Here is an 18,106-nt window from a genome sequence, read left to right as displayed (position 1 = left end):
AGACAAGAGACAAATGAAACATTAGAAAAATTCAGATATTTTAAAAGCCATTGATAATTATTTTAATTTACAGAGTTACAGGATATTAGAATGAGCCAAGTTCAACAAAAGGGTCCAGAAACCAGATGAACCAGTAGATGTCTTTATCAATAACCTGCAATGACTTTGTGAATTTGGTTATCTTAAAACTGAGCTGACACGAGACCACCTTGTAGTTGGTGTTACTGATGAAACCCTATCTGACCTACTGCAATCCAAAGAAGACTTAACTTTGGGGAAAACAATAGAGTTGGTGAGACACACCATAAACAAAATAGAGCCATACTCTGAGGAGAAGAAAAACCATGGCTCAGAAAACCCCAACGACCGTACAACTCATTAAACAAAAGAATGTCAAAGACACTCCATGGAAGAAGACACCCAATGGAACAAAAGTTCAAAAAGCCATCAAACCATGCCAGCACCTTGGCACCAAAAAATTCCACAGGCATGAACAGTGTCCTGTATGCACTGCAGGCAGCTTTCATTGTAAAAGGTTTGGACACTTTGTAAAGATGTGCAGAACTAAAACCTCTCAATACACGGAGGATAACAAGAGAATCTTCTCACACAAGGCCATCAATGAAATTGAGGAATCTCAATGTCAAGAAGAACAAAAGTGTACCCGGGGGAGATCAAAGACCCAAGATACACATTCTGGAATGCAGATATTTGTGTCAATGGACATTTAACTAATTTCAAGTTGGATAGAGGAGCAAGCATGACAGTCTTGTCAGACAAAGAGCTGTGGTTATTAATATAATGGCCAAGACAACTGAAACCCACTTATATTGTAGTTTGAGGGATCAAACTACAAGTCATAGGTATGTTGCAGGTAACGCTCCAATACAAGAACTGGAAACATTGGGTTGAATTTTCCGGTTGGCATGTTGGGGGTTGGGCCCGACACGCCGATGTGTAAAATGATGCGTGATGACATTGGGCGTGCGTCCCGACGTCATCGCGTGTCATCTCGATATTTCGTTCGGTGAGCACGCACTAGAGTCGGCTATTAAGGCCATTAAGAAAGTAATTAAAGTATTTAAGGTTGGCGGGCAGGCTTAAAGCCCAAGCGGCCTTCACGTTTTTCAGGAAACCTCATCCACGGGCTGGACGAGATTTCCTGAAGCTTTTATAAAACAATTAAATAATTTTACCCTACTTCACAAACATGTTCCAACTCAGGTGACACTGTCATATTAGGGGACATGTTAAATAAATTTTACCATCATTTATTAAAGTTTTTTATTGTTTATTCAATCTCCCTGAGGCAGCTCCGTGCCGTTACACTGGGAGAGCCTTAATTGGCAGGTAGCGATTGGCTCCGCGCCTGCCCCTGCCTGCTCCCGCCCAGCCCACCCACCATAGGAAAAATTCTCCCCATTATATATTTTTTTTATTCATTTATGGATTGTGGGCTTCACTGGCTCGGCCAGCATTTATTGCCCACCCCAAATTGCCCTTGAGAAGGTGCCTTCTTGAACCGCTGCAGTCCCTGTGGTGTAGGTACACCCACATTGCTGTTAGGGGAGGGTGTTCCGGGATTTTGACCCAAAGACAGTGAAGGAACGGCGATATATTTCCAGGTCAGGATGGTAAGTGGCTTGGAGGCAAATTTCCAGGTGGTGGTTTACCCATGTATCCGATGCCCTTGTCCTTCTAGATGGTAGAGGTCATGGGTTTGGTAGGTGCCGCCTAAGGAACCTTGGTGAGTTGGTGCAGTGCATCAAGTAGATGTTATACACTGCTGTCACTGTTTATCTGTGGTGGAGAGAGTTAATGTTTTGTGAGTGGTGTGTCATACAAGCAGGCTGCTTTGTCCTGGATGGTGTCAAGCTTCTTGAGTGTTGTTGGAGCTGTACTCATCGAGGCAAGTGGAAAACATTACATCACACTCCTGACTTGCACCATGTAGATGGTGAACAGGCTTTGGGGAGTCAGGAGGTGAGTTACTCGCTGCACGATCCCTAGCCACTGACCTGCTCTTGTAGCTACAGGATTTATATGGCTAGTCCAGTTCAGGTTCTGGTCAATGGTAACCCCAGGATGTTGATAGTGGGGGGTTCAGCAATGGTAATGCCATTGAACATCAAGGGGCAATGGTTAGATTCTCTCTTGTTGGAGATGGTCATATGTTATTCACAAACTGGAATTCTCTCTTCCGAGCCGAAATGCCTGTGTGGACTTCAATCTCATCAAGGCGGCAGAGGGCATCACTCAACAGACATTCAATGATGATACCAAATCTGAGCCCCTCAAACTGCACTGAAGATCTGGATTGAGAAATCAGCATTGATTTTTTGACACTCTTCACAGAGGTTAATAATCTAGCCCTTTTCCAGGAAGATGGCCAGGAGGCAGAGAGTAAGCTTATTCTCACCAAGAGTTCATGAACCAATTGGACCAATGAGTGAATACCTGAGTGCAACCATGGGCAAAATCGTCCCAGATTTGCACTAAGTGCAGTAGTGGGCAGGTAAAATGACACTTTATCCACCAGCTGTGATGGCAGGTTTTCATGCCGTTTCGTCCCAAACCCACCACATTATTTACGCATTTCCAGGAAGTATGCCATTTCCATGGCGGCTGGGCTCCAATTCGCCTGCCATGCCAGGCACCACATTTGAAGTGCAGTCATGCTCAGTGCTTCCAGCCCAGGACTGCAGCAAAGAAAACATGACCCCGACAGGCAAGGCGACTGCAGCCCTCGGGTGCCCTTTGGACAACGTGGAGGCCTGCTGTGATGTCCTCTACCCCTGCTCTGGCCGCAGGAGGGGCAGCAATATTACCACTACGGCTTGGTAGGTGATGGCAATGGTGGCAAAAAAGTCCAGAACTAGAGACACAACTGAACCAGACAATGTCCACCTCTTCCATGTTGGAAGACGCTGACCTTACTGCTACACCAGGGTTACTGGAATTTGTGGGAAAGCAAGATGTGGATCAAGTGCCTTCCTCACAGCTTCCAATTCTGCCTGAACAATCATTTCCAGTGGCAGCAGTTCAGGGTTGCCCAAGAGATCATGAACAAGAGGTTACAAGTATTTATCACTCCAGAAATAAAGAAAGATAGACAAAACCATCAAAAGCAACCAGGGTGAACTCAACAGACAAGGACAGGGAACATATAAAATGCAAAGAAAGGGATAATCCCACAAATACCAATCATGTAGGAGAAACATCGGATCGATGGAGATACAACAGAAAGGAAAGGAAAAAGAGAATCAAGTCTAGGTCCAGACAACAGAAGCATCCATTATACATTTGGGAGAACCAGATGTTGAGTCACAAACTGACAATGTACAAGATACTGCAACTCTCACCAAATACTAACCAAATAAAGCAAAGAAGTCCCAAGGGGGGGACTACCGATCTTACAAGTCTGACAACTGTGATCTGGGCGAGTCGTGAAACCACCAGGCTGATTCTATCTATTAAGTCAGAGACTTGGGGGAGGGATGGGGTAGTATGTAAATCTAAATGTAAAATAAATTTGATGAAGATTTGGGGGTGGGGGGGGGGGGGGCGGGGTTGCGGATGATGTAGTATTAGGGTGTTCAGGGTTGAAAGGTTTAATGTGTGGGACTGCAGAAACAGTACTGTCCACACAATGATGTGAGACACACATGATCAAGAGTCCAGAGGTAGAATGCTTAGACTGAATAACGCAAAGTCTTGTATATCTGTTGTAGTTATGTTCATCTAATAAACCAGTTATTGTTCAGACTTACCTATGTCTCAGCAATCATTCCTTAGCCAGTCACAACCTACATACAACGTAGCCGTGGTTTTTACAGAAGGGAGAACTAGATGAGCTGAATGGCTTGCTCCATCTGCGCTAAAGTCGGTGATGACCGGAAGCAATGTGTTTGGAGACAGGATTAGAACTTCTATACAGAAGATTCCACAGGTGCTGTGGTACTGGAGCACCCTCTCCTGGCTGAATGTAATATCACCTTTCTTTTGGCTATCACCAGAATGACAGCAGTTATAACAACTCCGATTTATATAGCGTCTTTAATATAATAAAGCATCCAAGATGCTTCATAGGAAAATGATGTGACACTGAGCCACATAAAGAGGGAAGAATACTCAAGGCTGAGATTAAGTATATTCAAGGCTGAGATAGACTGATTTTTAATCAGTAAGGGTTATGGAGGAAAGGCAGGAAAGTGGAGTTGAGGATTATCAGATCAGCCATGACCTCATTGAATGACAGTGCAGACTTGATGGGCCGTTTGATCTACTTCTGCTCTTATGTTTTATGAGATACTGGCCCAGACCATTCCTTCTCCAGACGGTCGTACCCTGGAAATACCCCGGAAGGAATACTGGGGTCCCCTCAGAAGTCCCGACTAACTACATGGGAATTGCCTGGGAAATTTCAACTTCCGTTGGACAATTACCCTGTGTCTGGAACCCTTCACAACTCTGAGTTAAAGTCGGAGACTTCAGATAGTTCTGACCTACTTAGCAGAATAATTATCCAGGAAAGGTTAGAAGGATTAAAACCTTTTCTAACTCCTGGGTAATGATGCTACTGACCGCACCCCCACCCCACCCCCCCACCCCTCCCACCAACTCCCCACTGGATCCCCGACTACATCCCAAACTTGCGACTACACTCTGAACCCCGATTAACTCCCTGACTATCCCCCAACCACCTCACTACCCCCCACGACCACCCTACTACCCCTCGGCTCCGTGACTACACCCTAATCCCCGACTGACCCTCCTGACTACCCCTCCATCCCCAGCGACCAACTTACTACCCCCTCAGTCGCCTGACAACATCCCAGACTCCAACGAACCCTACTAACCATCCTCTCAACCACCTTAACACCCCTTGACCACCCTACTAATACCACCTCATACCCTGACCACACCCCAGACCCCAACTAACCCTCCTCACCCCTCCCAACCACCCTGACTACAGTCCCAACCCCCCGTCCACACCCACCCCTTGACTACCCCTTACTTCCCTGACATTCAATTCATCCCCCCACCCTCCCCATGCCCGACTACTCCCAAACCGCTTGGCTACTGCCCAACGACCTGACCACCCTCCACCCCCAACTACCTCCCACCCTCCTCACTTCAGACTACCCCCAAACCCCGACTACCCCCTGCCCCTCAACGATTTCAATGTATTAGTAATTACATTGTCAAGGTCCAATCTTCTTGTTGACTGCCGAGACAGTTGCATTGTTAATCGGGTTATGGGCATTGGCTCACCCATAAATGGGTACATTCCCTGACCAGTGGGCACCATGGGGTGCATCATTGACCCTGAAAATCACATTGATTTAATCAGATTTGATTTAATCTTTGTAAGTTTTGTCTTTTTGTTGCAGATTCCCTTTAAAAGGCTGCTCCTTTGATTAAAACAAAAAAACTGCGGATGCTGGAAATCCAAAACAAAAACAGAATTACCTGGAAAACTCAGCAGGTCTGGCAGCATCGGCGGAGAAGAAAAGAGTTGAAGTTTCGAGTCCTCATGACCCTTCGACAGAACAGTTCTGTCGAAGGGTCATGAGGACTCGAAACGTCAACTCTTTTCTTCTCCGCCGATGCTGCCAGACCTGCTGAGTTTTTCCAGGTAATTCTGTTTTTGCTCCTTTGATTAGTTCATTTGATCTTTTGTTAATTTTGTCCCCCTTTTTCTATTAGTTGTTTTATCAAAAGTCATAAATGGGTACAGCTGTACACTCCGGTGTGCAAGGGTCTGAGAGTCTGCTACATTGCAGAGCTGTCTTGAGAATAAATCTGCCTGAGGTAAAAGGCTAGCTTTGGATTCATTCTTCAATGACAATCACCTATTGTGAGTAACATGGTAGCAGAGGATTAATTTAAGCTTTGGTGATTGATTGCTGTATATGAAGTTATTTGTCTCAATCCTCTGAGGGAAAAGAAGCATACTGCTGCTGACAATTTAAGTTATGGAATGATGGAAGGATGGTGCAAAATCTCAAGCTTTGACTATCCACCAATTTTTTCTGAGTCTGAACCACATCACCAATGGAAAAACAAGGTGGAAATGTGGGCATGGGTTGCCTCTTTAGCCTGGAAGAAGCAAGGTATGGCCTTGGCTTAATCATTACCAGACAAGAGTATGATTAGTAGTAAGTATTTTCAGAAATGGAAGTAGATGACTTGGACAATGAAGAGGAATTGGTCCTTCTAATAATATTTTTGGATTAGTTTTACAAAAAGGTTGAGTTGTTGGAAGTATATGAAGCTTGGTAAATCTTTGATAGATTTAGGAAAATAGATGATAAGTCCATAGAAGAATATATCATGGATTTTTTATCAGTGCTATAAGAGATTAGAGATTTGAACGTGAAATCCCGGGGTCTGTACTGGCATTTAAGTTACTCGATTGTGCAAGCATTTCCCACCTTGACAGACTTTTAGTATTGACAGGAGTTCAATTCCATAAAAAGACTCTCTCCTAGACCAAAGGGCTGCTGCTCTTAAAAAAGTTTCTGGGAAAACCGTTGTTCCCAGCCACTTTCTTAGCAAACATGAACAACTATATAACAAAGGATGGAGGATTCGAATTTTGAGATCAACCAAATATTATACGAGATTCCAAAGGCTGGGTTACTGACAAAAGTCTGATTTTTTTTTTCATTCATGGGATGTGGGTTCACTGGCTGGGCCAACATTTATTGCCTATCCCTAGTTGCCCTTGAGAAGGTGGTGGTGAGCTGCCTTCTTGAACTGCTGCAGTCCATGTGGTGTAGGTACACCCACAGTGCCTAGGTCGTTACCATCTGGTTTCATTCTTTTTTTGTGACCTTGTAGTGGTTTGATTCAACTGAGTGGCTTAGGAGTTAAACACATTGCTGTGGGTCTGGAGTCGCATGTAGGCCAGACCAGGTAAGGATGACAGATCCTAAAGGACATTAGTGAACCAGATGGGTTTTTACAACAATCAACAATGGTTTTATGGTCATTAATTCCAGATTTTTACTGAATTCAAATTCCACCATCTACCATTGCGAGATTCGAACCCGGGTCCCCAGAGCATTAATTACCCTGGGTCTCTGGATTACTAGACCAGTGACAATACTACTACGCCATCATCTCCCCAAAATGATCGTACCTTTAGCCAGTTTGATAATCGAGGCAAAAAGCGGGTCTGGGATGGCGACCGTAGGCGTTTGAACCCAAAAAATGCATGGGGCATGATTAATCGTTGTAAGTCTGAGTCATTACACAGTTAATTGCCCACAGCGAAAGAACCATGTTTTTGAAGTAACCCATAAGACAGATTCTTCTGAGGCTGAAAATGATTATGGTGACTGCCATGGATGGAATTGTGTTGGTCACAGAATTTGAATCCAGCGATGAGTATCTTGATGGTCGATTCATTCATTCAGCTGTGCATTTCTGTGCACTTCCGCGATGTGTGGGATGGATTGGCTTAACTGCAGCCTGGAGTCTCAAGGAGGCAGACCGGCGGAAGATCAAGGCGTATGAAAGCTCTACTTGCTTCAGGTTTGGAGAAGATAACACCCTAACCTCTTCCAACAAGGTATTCCTCCCTTGCAAGATAGCAGGGGTCTGTTCACCAGTACTGATGTGGTCACTAGCAAGATACCTTTATTATTAAAAACAAAAACAGAATTACCTGGAAAAACTCAGCAGGTCTGGCAGCGTCGGCGGAGAAGAAAAGAGTTGACGTTTCGAGTCCTCATGACCCTTCGACAGAACTTGAGTTCGAGTCCAAGAAAGGGTTGAAATATGAGCTGGTTTAAGATGTGTGCGGCGGAGGTGGGGGGGGGGGGGGGGGGGGGGCGCGGCGGCGGAGAGAGAGAGAGAGAGAGAGAGAAGTGGAGGGGGTTGGTGTGGTTGTAGGGACAAACAAGCAGTGATAGAAGCAGATCATCAAAAGATGTCACCAACAATAGAACAAAAGAACACACAGGTGTTAAAGTTGGTGATATTATCTAAACGAATGTGCTAATTAAGAATGGATGGTAGGGCACTCAAGGTATAGCTCTAGTGGGGGTGGGGAGAGCATAAAAGGTTTAAAAATATTTAAAAATAATGGAAATAGGTGGGAAAAGTAAAATCTATATAAATTATTGGAAAAAAACAAAAGGAAGGGGGAAACAGAAAGGGGGTGGGGATGGAGGAGGGCACTCAAGACCTAAAGTTGTTGAATTCAATATTCAGTCCGGAAGGCTGTAAAGTGCCTAGTTGGAAGATGAGGTGTTGTTCCTCCAGTTTGCGTTGGGCTTCACTGGAACAATGCAGCAAGCCAAGGACAGACATGTGGGCAAGAGAGCAGGGTGAAGTGTTAAAATGGCAAGTGACAGGGAGGTTTAGGTCATTCTTGCGGACAGACCGAAGGTGTTCTGCAAAGCGGTCGTCCAGTTTACGTTTGGTCTCTCCAGTGTAGAAGAGACCACATTGGGAGCAATGAATGCTGTAGACTAAGTTGGGGGAAATGCAAGTGAAATGCTGCTTCACTTGAAAGGAGTGTTTGGGCCCTTGGACGGTGAGGAGAGAGGAAGTGAAGGGGCAGGTGTTGCATCTTTTGCGTGGGCATGGGATGGTGCCATAGGAGGGGGTTGAGGAGTAGCAGGTGATGGAGGAGTGGACCAGGGTGTCCTGGAGGGAGAGATCCCTACGGAATGCCGATAGGGGGGGTGAAGGGAAGATGTGTTTGGTGGTGGCATCATGCTGGAGTTGGCGGAAATGGCGGAGGATGATCCTTCGAATGCGGAGGCTGGTGGGGTGATAAGTGAGGACAAGGGGGACCCTATCATGTTTCTGGGAGGGAGGAGAAGGCGTGAGGGCGGATGCGCGGGAGATGGGCCGAACACGGTTGAGGGCCCTGTCAACGACCGTGGGTGGAAAACCTCGGTTAAGGAAGAAGGAGGACATGTCAGAGGAACCGTTTTTGAAGGTAGCATCATCGGAACAGATGCGACGGAGGCGAAGGAACTGAGAGAATGGGATGGAGTCCTTACAGGAAGCGGGGTGTGAGGAGCTGTAGTCGAGGTAGCTGTGGGAGTTGGTGGGTTTGTAGTGGATATTGGTGGACATTCTATCAGCAGAGATTGAGACAGAGAGGTCAAGGAAGGGAAGGGAAGTGTCAGAGATGGACCACGTGAAAATGATGGAGGGGTGGAGATTGGAAGCAAAATGAATAAATTTTTCCAAGTCCCGACGAGAGCATGAAGCAGCACCGAAGTAATCATCGATGTACCGGAGAAAGAGTTGTGGAAGGGGTCCGGAGTAGGACTGGAACAAGGAATGTTCCACATACCCCATAAAGAGACAGGCATAGCTGGGGCCCATGCGGGTACCCATAGCCACACCTTTTATTTGGAGGAAGTGAGAGGAGTTGAAGGAGAAATTGTTCAGTGTGAGAACAAGTTCAGCCAGACGGAGGAGAGTAGTGGTGGATGGGGATTGTTCGGGCCTCTGTTCGAGAAAGAAGCTAAGGGCCCTCAGACCATCCTGGTGGGGGATGGGGTTGTAGAGGGATTGGACGTCCATGGTGAAGAGGAAGCGGTTGGGGCCAGGGAACTGGAAATTGTTGATGTGACGTAAGGTGTCAGAGGAATCACGGATGTAGGTGGGAAGGGACTGGACAAAGGGAGAGAGAAGGGAGTCAAGATAACGAGAAATGAGTTCTGTGGGGCAGGAGCAAGCTGAGACGATCAGTCTACCGGGGCAGTTCTGTTTGTGGATTTTGGGTAGGAGGTAGAAGCGGGCCATCCGAGGTTGGGCGACTATCAGGTTGGAAGCTGTGGGAGGAAGATCCCCAGAGGAGATGAGGTCAGTGACAGTGCTGGAAACAATGGCTTGATGTTCAGTGGTGGGGTCATGGTCCAGGGAGAGGTAGGAGGAAGTGTCTGCGAGTTGACGCTCAGCCTCTGCGAGGTAGAGGTCAGTGCACCAGACAACAACAGCACCACCCTTGTCAGCGGGTTTGATGACAATGTCAGGGTTGGACCTGAGAGAATGGAGTGCAGTAAGTTCAGAGAGAGACAGGTTAGAATGGGTGAGAGGAGCAGAGAAATTGAGACGAGTAATGTCGCGCCGACAGTTCTCAATGAAAAGATCAAGAGAAGGTAAGAATCCAGAGGGAGGGGTCCAGGTGGAGGGAGAATATTGGAGGTGGGTGAAAGGATCCGTTGAATGGGGAGAGGACTCCTGCCCAAAGAAGTGAGCCCGGAGACGAAAACGGCGGAAGAAGTGTTCAGCATCATGCCAAGCCCGAAATTCATTGAGGTGAGGGCGTAAGGGTATGAAACTAAGTCCTTTGCTGAGCACTGAACGTTCAGCATCGGAGAGGGGAAGGTCAGGGGGTATAGTGAATACACGGCTGGGGCTGGGATTGGAAGGTGGGGTGGGGACGGAGGGACAGGCAGGGGTGGAGGGTCCTAGATGGGTGTTGGTGTCGATGAGTTGTTGGAGCTTGCGTTCCTTAGCACTTGAGAGAAAGAGAAAAAGTTTCTTGTTGAGGCGTCGGATGAGCCGAAGAATAAAATGAAACTGGGGGCACGCACAGTTTTCAAAAAGGGTACAGCGGTGCTGCTGGAGGGAGAGGTCGCGTGTGTTCATATGGCGGCGCATGGCACTGAGTGTGGATTTCAGAATGTGACGGGAACAGCAGTCCGAGAAACGTTTTATGTCCCGGAGATACCTGTAATCCTGGGTGGGTTCGAAACATGAGGGGTGGAATTTCAGTTGAAATCCACGTGGGGTAAGTCGGAGACGGAGACAGTCACTGAGAAAGGAGATATGGCTGTGAAAGCGGGTTTTAGTAAACACCTTGTCAAACACCAGGAGGGAAATGGAAAGCAATGAAGGTGAGCAAGGCAAAAGAGAGGTACGGAAATCTTGTCGCAGAGAAGAACAGAACTTCTTCAAGGAGGTAGGCATTTCTTGAAAAGCAGTGGCAGTCAATTAAACACAGAGATAACCTTTATTATTAAGTCAATCTGCAATGAAAAAGGCTCAGATGACGCTAGGCACGAAAAATGATAGCGGTTGTGTTCATGGAAAAATGTGGACCTACATTTTATCAGGTCAGGCCATTACTGCCTGCCACTAAAGAAGCCAGATATTTTTTGTCAAAAAGTTTATGCAGTTGTTAACTTCTAGAAATAAGAATTTGGTGGATAAAAAGATTATTTGGAAGCTGCATGGACAGTTTGCACCTCCAGTGCCACAAAAACTGAAAGCTCTACTGGTGATATGCTTGAGTGGTTGATAAAGGATACAATGACCATATTGAGTAAATCACGGCTCACTGAAATTTGTATTAAGTATCGTAAGACACCACCACGTCCTGTTGTGAGCTCACCACTAGCCAGGGAATTTAACAATGCGGTGGCAATGGACTTAAAAGTATGGGACAAGGATAGGGGTATTTTTATTTTGCTACGCTTTTATAGATATGGTGACCAGGTTTAGCCTATCCGCTGTAATACATGGCAAGGACAAATGGGCCATTGTTGATAAGGTCATGGAGAAATGGGTGGGAACATGATTCGGAACACCAACAAAATTCCTGATGAATAATGGTGGGGAATTTGCTAATGAAGAATTTCGAGACTTGTGAAAATTTGAAGATCATAGTTATGCACACTGGCTGAGAGCCCATCAGTAATGGTCTGTGCTGGAGAAATCATGCAGCGATAAACAACATGTTGGATAAAATATTGGCTGATCAACCAGATTGCAAATTGCAAACAGTACTGACATGGGCAATGCATGCATAAAACTATTTGAAAATGGTTAGGGGGTACAGTCCATACCAGCTGGTGTACGGAAGAAATCCAAAGTTGCCGAGGGTGCTATCAGAAGCTCCCCCTGCTCTAGAAGGGACTCGCATTAGCTCCACTTTTTCTGCTCATTTGAATGCTTTGCATGCAGGCAGAAAAGCTTTCATTAAAGCTGAGGTTTGGGAGAAAAACCATCAGGAATACAGTTTAGATGAGGAGACATGGTATGTTACAAAAGAGAAGGGCAGAAAGAGCAGGAGAGGCCACTGGCAAATATAAACATTGGTTAACTGTGCAGGATGAAGGACAGGGGATAAGACCAATGGTAATGGCAAAACAAGGTAAAGATATGGAAGGCCAAAAAGCGCAGTGTGAGCTCTGACAGTGGACCAGAAAGTGACCCCAGGAAAAGATGGCAGACTTAAAAAAGGAATTCTGATCACGTTCGGGAAAGATCATATAGCAGTAGTTCAGAAAGAGGCGGATGTGAATAGCGGTCATAGCTTGACAAGAACAAGGATTGCAGAACAAGCTAGGAATGTCACTAGAAGTAGAAGTCCTTTATGATCAAAAGGTTTTAGTAGCTGTTAATAAATTGGAAAATAAACTGATAAGGGAAGCCAACAAATAAAGTTGGAAAGGGTTTGGGGTATATACTGAAGTACCTGATAGGGAATAGCCAGCCTTATCACACAGATGGATCTGTACAGAAAAAGTAAGTCCTGACAGCACCCATAAGGCTGAAGTGAGACTAGTAGCCTGAGGTTTTAAATAAAGACTTGGGATCAAGATGTCAGGGTGGACTCCCCTACTGCAGGGAAAGTGAGCTTGAAGATTCTTTTTTATAGCTATTTTAGCGTCATATTCCTGGGAGTGCAAATCGATTTTGATATAAAGGCTGTGGTTTTGCAGGATGAGAAGTTTCAAAGCGAAGTTTTTTCTGAAACCACCTAAAGAAGCTGGCGATATAGAAGGGGAGCTGTGGAAATTGAACAAGTGTGTTTATGGATTGAATAATGTATCAAGAATGTGGTATTTTTCCATCAGGTCTGTCCTGTTGAAAACAGGGTGCATTCAGTTAAAGGCAGACCCTGCGATGTCTTACTGGTATCACAAGAAGAAACAAGCAGGAATCTTTATCATGCATGTTGAAGGTTTTCTGAGGGGAGGTTCTGTAGAATTAGAGCAATGTGCAATCGAGAAAATAAAGAAGGAATTCAAGGTTGGAAGTCAGGCCTCAAGGGCCTTTACATAGGCTATTAAGCAGAACAAGTCAGGAGTGACAACTTTATCCATCCCACCTTAGCTCCCACCTATTCCTGACCTTCTATCTTGTTCCACCTCTTTTTAAACAGTATAAAATCCATCACATTTCTACTTCCCTTTAGGTCTGAAGAAGAGCCATACGAACTTAAAACGTTAACTCTGTTTCTCTCTCCACAGATGCTGTCAGACCTGAGTTTTTCCAGCATTTTTTTGTTTTTAAGTTAGGAGTGACATTGAATCAACAATCTTATTTAGAAAACGTTAATCGCATCCCAATAAATCGGGTTAGATCCTCACAAAAAGAGGATCCTGCATCCAAGGAAGAATCAGACCAACTGAAGTTTGATTGGGCAGCTGAACTGGTTGTGTACTCAGACGAGACCTGATGGTAGTTATGACATGTTGGAACTGAGTACTATGATGAAGCATGCTACACTTGAAATTCTGACAACAAATAAAACATTAAAGAAATTAAATTCACAGAAATGCATACTCAAATTTCCAGCCTTGGGTGAACCGGAAGATATGGGGTTGGTCATTTTTAGCAATGCTTCACATGCCAATCTTCCAGATGGATATTCTAGCACGGCAGGGTTTATCACATTCTTGGTGAAAGAATGATAAATATTGCCCATTGGCTTAGGAAGCCAAGAAAATAAAAAGGATAGTGAAAAGCACCTTAGCTGCTAAAACACAAACCTAAGTGGAAGTGATAGATATGGGGGTCTGCTTATCCAATATATTTATGGAAATACTATATAAGGGACAATGTGAGAAAAGTTTGCCCATAGAATGCTATGTTGGTAACTGATCTCTTTGGGATGACGTTCATTCAACGAAAAGTGTAGCTGAAAAAAGACTCAGAATCGACCTAGTGAGCATAAAGGAAACGTTAGAGAGAAGTGAGATCTCTAAGATACGATGGGTTCACACAAGTTGCCAATTATCAGACTGTTTTACAAAAAGAAATGCCTGCTCTAAGAAATTACTAAATGTACTAGAGAAAAATTAGTCTTATGTTATAATGACAAAATAGAAAAGCTTTTTTTTTGCTAAAGGAAATGTGGGGCTGATCTGTTTGATTTCAAAAAAACGTTCTTGAATTTTTTTGAAAAGCTTTAATTTAAAAGAAAAGGAGGGGAATTTGTCAATGTATTAGTAATTATATGGTACAGGTCCAATAACAACCTTGTTGACTGGCAATTACATTGTATAGCAATGACATTGTTAAACCAGTGATGGGTATTGTCTCACCCATATGTGAAAGGACTGGGAGAGTCTGCTACACTGTAGAGCTGTCTTGAGAATAAATCTGCTTGAGGTAAAAGACTAGCTTTGAACTCATTCTTCCATGACAAGCACTAATTGTGAATAACAAACTAGGCCCCCTCCCCCCCTTGCCCCCAACTGCCTCCCCAACCTGCTGACTACCACCCATTTACCTTACACACTTAGCTTCTCTCCATAGCTTATCAAAGGGACATTTACATTTACAGAATAAGAAGAGGGTGTGGCTTGGCTTCCCCTAACACTCCTACACTACAAGGGAAGGGCTCCAAGAACATGTATGCTCCACATTTCTCAGGAGGTCCGATGAAGTCCCGGTGAGAAACATGGAGCTCCAGTGCAAGATAAGTAAGAAGGAGCAGAGTGGCAATCTGACAGTGATTGCCACTCCTCTGAAGATTCAGCCCATTAGGACAGATAACAAAAAGCTTGGTCAATGAAGTAGGTTTTAAAGAGGTAGAGAGCAATGATCCCTCTAACCTGAGCAGTTGTACAGCAACCCAAAAGTTTCTGCACGGTCTGAGAATGAACTCCGCATGTGTAGCAGTGCAAAAGAATTTAACAGCCGATGCACTTATCATAGAATGATTACAGAACAGAAGGAGGCTGTTTGATGTGTTGTGTCCATGCTGGTTCCTCAGCCAATCCCACTCCCCTGCCCTTTTCCTATAGCTTTGCAAATCTTTTTCTCTTCAGGTGCAATTTTCAAGCCCTGGCAACATTCTTGTAAATCTCCTCTGTACTTTCCCCAGGGCAATTATGTCCTTCCTGCAATGTGGTGATCAGAACGGTACACAAAAAGTTCCAGCTGTGGCCTAACCAGCATTTAATACAGTTCTATTATTGCATCCCTGCTTCTGTATTCAATACCTCGTCCAATAAAGGAAAGCATTCCATGTGCTTTCTCTAACAACTTATCCACCTGTCCTGCCACCTTCAGGGACCTGTGGACATGCACTCACTTCCTCAACCCTTCTCGATATCCTCCTGTTTTTAGAGTATTCCCTTGCTTTGTTTGCCTTCCCCAAACGCATTACCTCACGCTTTTCTGGATGAATTCAATTTGCCTCTTTTCCACCCACTAAACCAAGCCGTTGATATCTTTCTGGAGACAGCAGCTACTCTCTTCACTGTCTACATGGCCAACAGCAAGGGCCCCACACTGAGCCCTGTGGAACGCCACTGGAAACCGTTTTCCATTCACAAAAAAGTACATCAACCATTACCCTTTGTTTCCTGTAGCTGAGCCAATTTCAGATCCAACTTGCCACCTTCCCCTGTATCCCGTGGGATCTCACTTTTCTGACCAGTCTGCCATGTGCGACCTAGTCAAATGCTTTACTAAAATCCATGTAGACAACATCCATTGCACTACCCTCATCAATCCTCCTTGTTACTTCCTAAAAAAGCCTATTAAGTTAGTAAGACACTATCTTCCCTGAACAAAACCATGCTGACTATCCCTGATTAATCCGTGCCTTTCTAAGTGAGAGTTTAATCTATCTCTCAGAATTGATCCAATAATTTGCCTACACCAAAGTGAGACTGACCGGCATATAATTTTCTGGCCTATCCTTCACACCCTTTTTAAACAATGGTCCAATGTTCACAGACCTCAAATCCTCTGGTAACTCACCTGTATCTAATAAGGAATGGAAAATGGTACTCGGAGCATCTGCTATTTCCTCCCTGACTTCCTTTAACAGCCTGGAATATAATCCATCTGACCCTGGTTATTTAGCCACCTTCAAGGATGTCAGTCCCCCCAGTACTTCCCCTCTCATTATGCTTATTGTATCTAATATTTCACACTCCTCTGTCTAGAATGTCTACATCATCCATCTCCTAATTGAAGACAGAGACAAAGTACTCATTGAGAACCCTGCCCACATCTTCAACATCAACGCACAAGTTACCATATACATCTCTGGCAGGTCCTACCCTTTCATAAGACCGTAAGACTTAGGCACAGAAATTAGGCCATTCGGCCCATCGAGTCTGCTCCGCCATTCAATCATGACTGATAAGTTTTTCAACCCCATTCTCCCGCCTTCTCCACGTAACCCTTAGTTATTTTCTTGCTCTTAATGTACTGATAATACATCTTTCGGTTTTCTTTGATTTTACCTGCCAATATTTTTCATATCCTCTCTTTGCTTTCCTAATTTCCTTTTTACTTCACCCCTGTACTTTCTATACTCCTCTAGGCTTTCTACAGTATTAAGCTTTTTGTGGCTGTCATACGCTTTCTTTTTCTGCTTTATCTTGCCCTGTATGTTTGTGGGAACCAGGGGGCTCTAGATTTGGTAGTACCACCCTTTTTCTTTGTGGGTACATGTCTACATTGCCTGGAGAATCTCACTTTTGAATGCCTCCCATTGATTTGACATTGGTTTCCCTTCTAGCAGCTGTATCCAGTCCATTTTTACCAGTTCACCTCTCAGCTTTGTAAAATTTATCTTTTACTCCTGTTCTATCTTTGTCCTTTTCCATAGTGATGCTAAATCTAACTGTATTATGGTCACTATCTCCAAAATGGTCCCTCACTGCTACTTCATCCACTTGCCCAACTTCATTTCCCAAGACCAAATCTGGAATTGTGCTCCCTCTCATTGGGCTTGTTACGTGCTGGCTGAAAAAGTTCTCTTGAATGCAGTTCAAGAATTTTATGCCCTCTGTTCCCTTCACACTGTTCATATCCCAATTGACATTAGGGTAGTTCAAATCCCAACTATTGCTGCTCTGTTGTTTTTGCACTCAGAAATTTGTCTACATATTTGCTCTTCTAACTCCCTTCCACTATTTGGGGGTCTATTGTACACTCCTAGCATTGTGGCAGTCCCTTTTTTTTATTTGAGCTCAATCCATATGACCTCATTTGATGCCTCATTTAGTATAGCATCCTGGCTCACAGCTGTAATTGATTCTTTAACCAATAATGCTATACCCCCACCAATTTTATCCCCCTCTCTAGCCTGTCTGAAAACTCTATATCCAGGGACGTTGAGCTGCCATTCTTGCCCCTCTTTAAGCCAAGTTTCCGTTAAAGCAATGATATCATAAACATTTACAACACAGAAGGCCATTTGGCCCATCGTGTCTGTGCCTGTCAACAAAGATCTGACTACTCTAATCCCTTTTTCCAGCGCTGGGCCCATAGCCCTGGAGGCTATGGCAAGGCAAGTGAACACCTAAATATTTCATAAATGTTATGAGAGTTTCTGATTCAACCATCCTTTCAGGCAGTGAGTTCCAGACTCCCACCATCCTCTGGGTGAAAATATTTCTCAACTCCCCTCTTAGTCTTCTGCCTATTACCTTAAATCTATGCCCCCTGGTTATTGCCCCCTCTACAAATGGAAGAATTGCCTTCTTATCCACCCAATCTATGCCCCTCATAATCTTATAAGCCTCTATCAGGTCCCCTCTCAACCTTTGCTGTTCCAAGGAAAACAACTCCAGCATATCCAATCTTTCCTCATAGCTCAGACTCTACAGCCCAGGCAGCATCCTGGTAAATCTCCTCTGCACCCTCTCATGCTGCCACGTATCAATCTGTGTCCTCAGCTCATTGGCTTTATTTGCAATACTCCTTGCATTTACATAAATACCTTTTAACACTGCCAAATTTCTCGGCTGTACAGTTTTTAACCATTGCTTCTTCTGTCTTTCAGAATCGCTCACTAATTCTCCATCTCCCATTCCCTGATCTGAATTTTCCTTTGGGTTCCCATCCCCTGCCAATCTAGTTTAAAACCTCT

This window comes from Carcharodon carcharias, chromosome 14 (assembly GCF_017639515.1).
Source record: "Carcharodon carcharias isolate sCarCar2 chromosome 14, sCarCar2.pri, whole genome shotgun sequence".
In the NCBI taxonomy this organism is placed as follows: domain Eukaryota; kingdom Metazoa; phylum Chordata; class Chondrichthyes; order Lamniformes; family Lamnidae; genus Carcharodon; species Carcharodon carcharias.
This window is presented reverse-complemented; position numbering follows the sequence as displayed.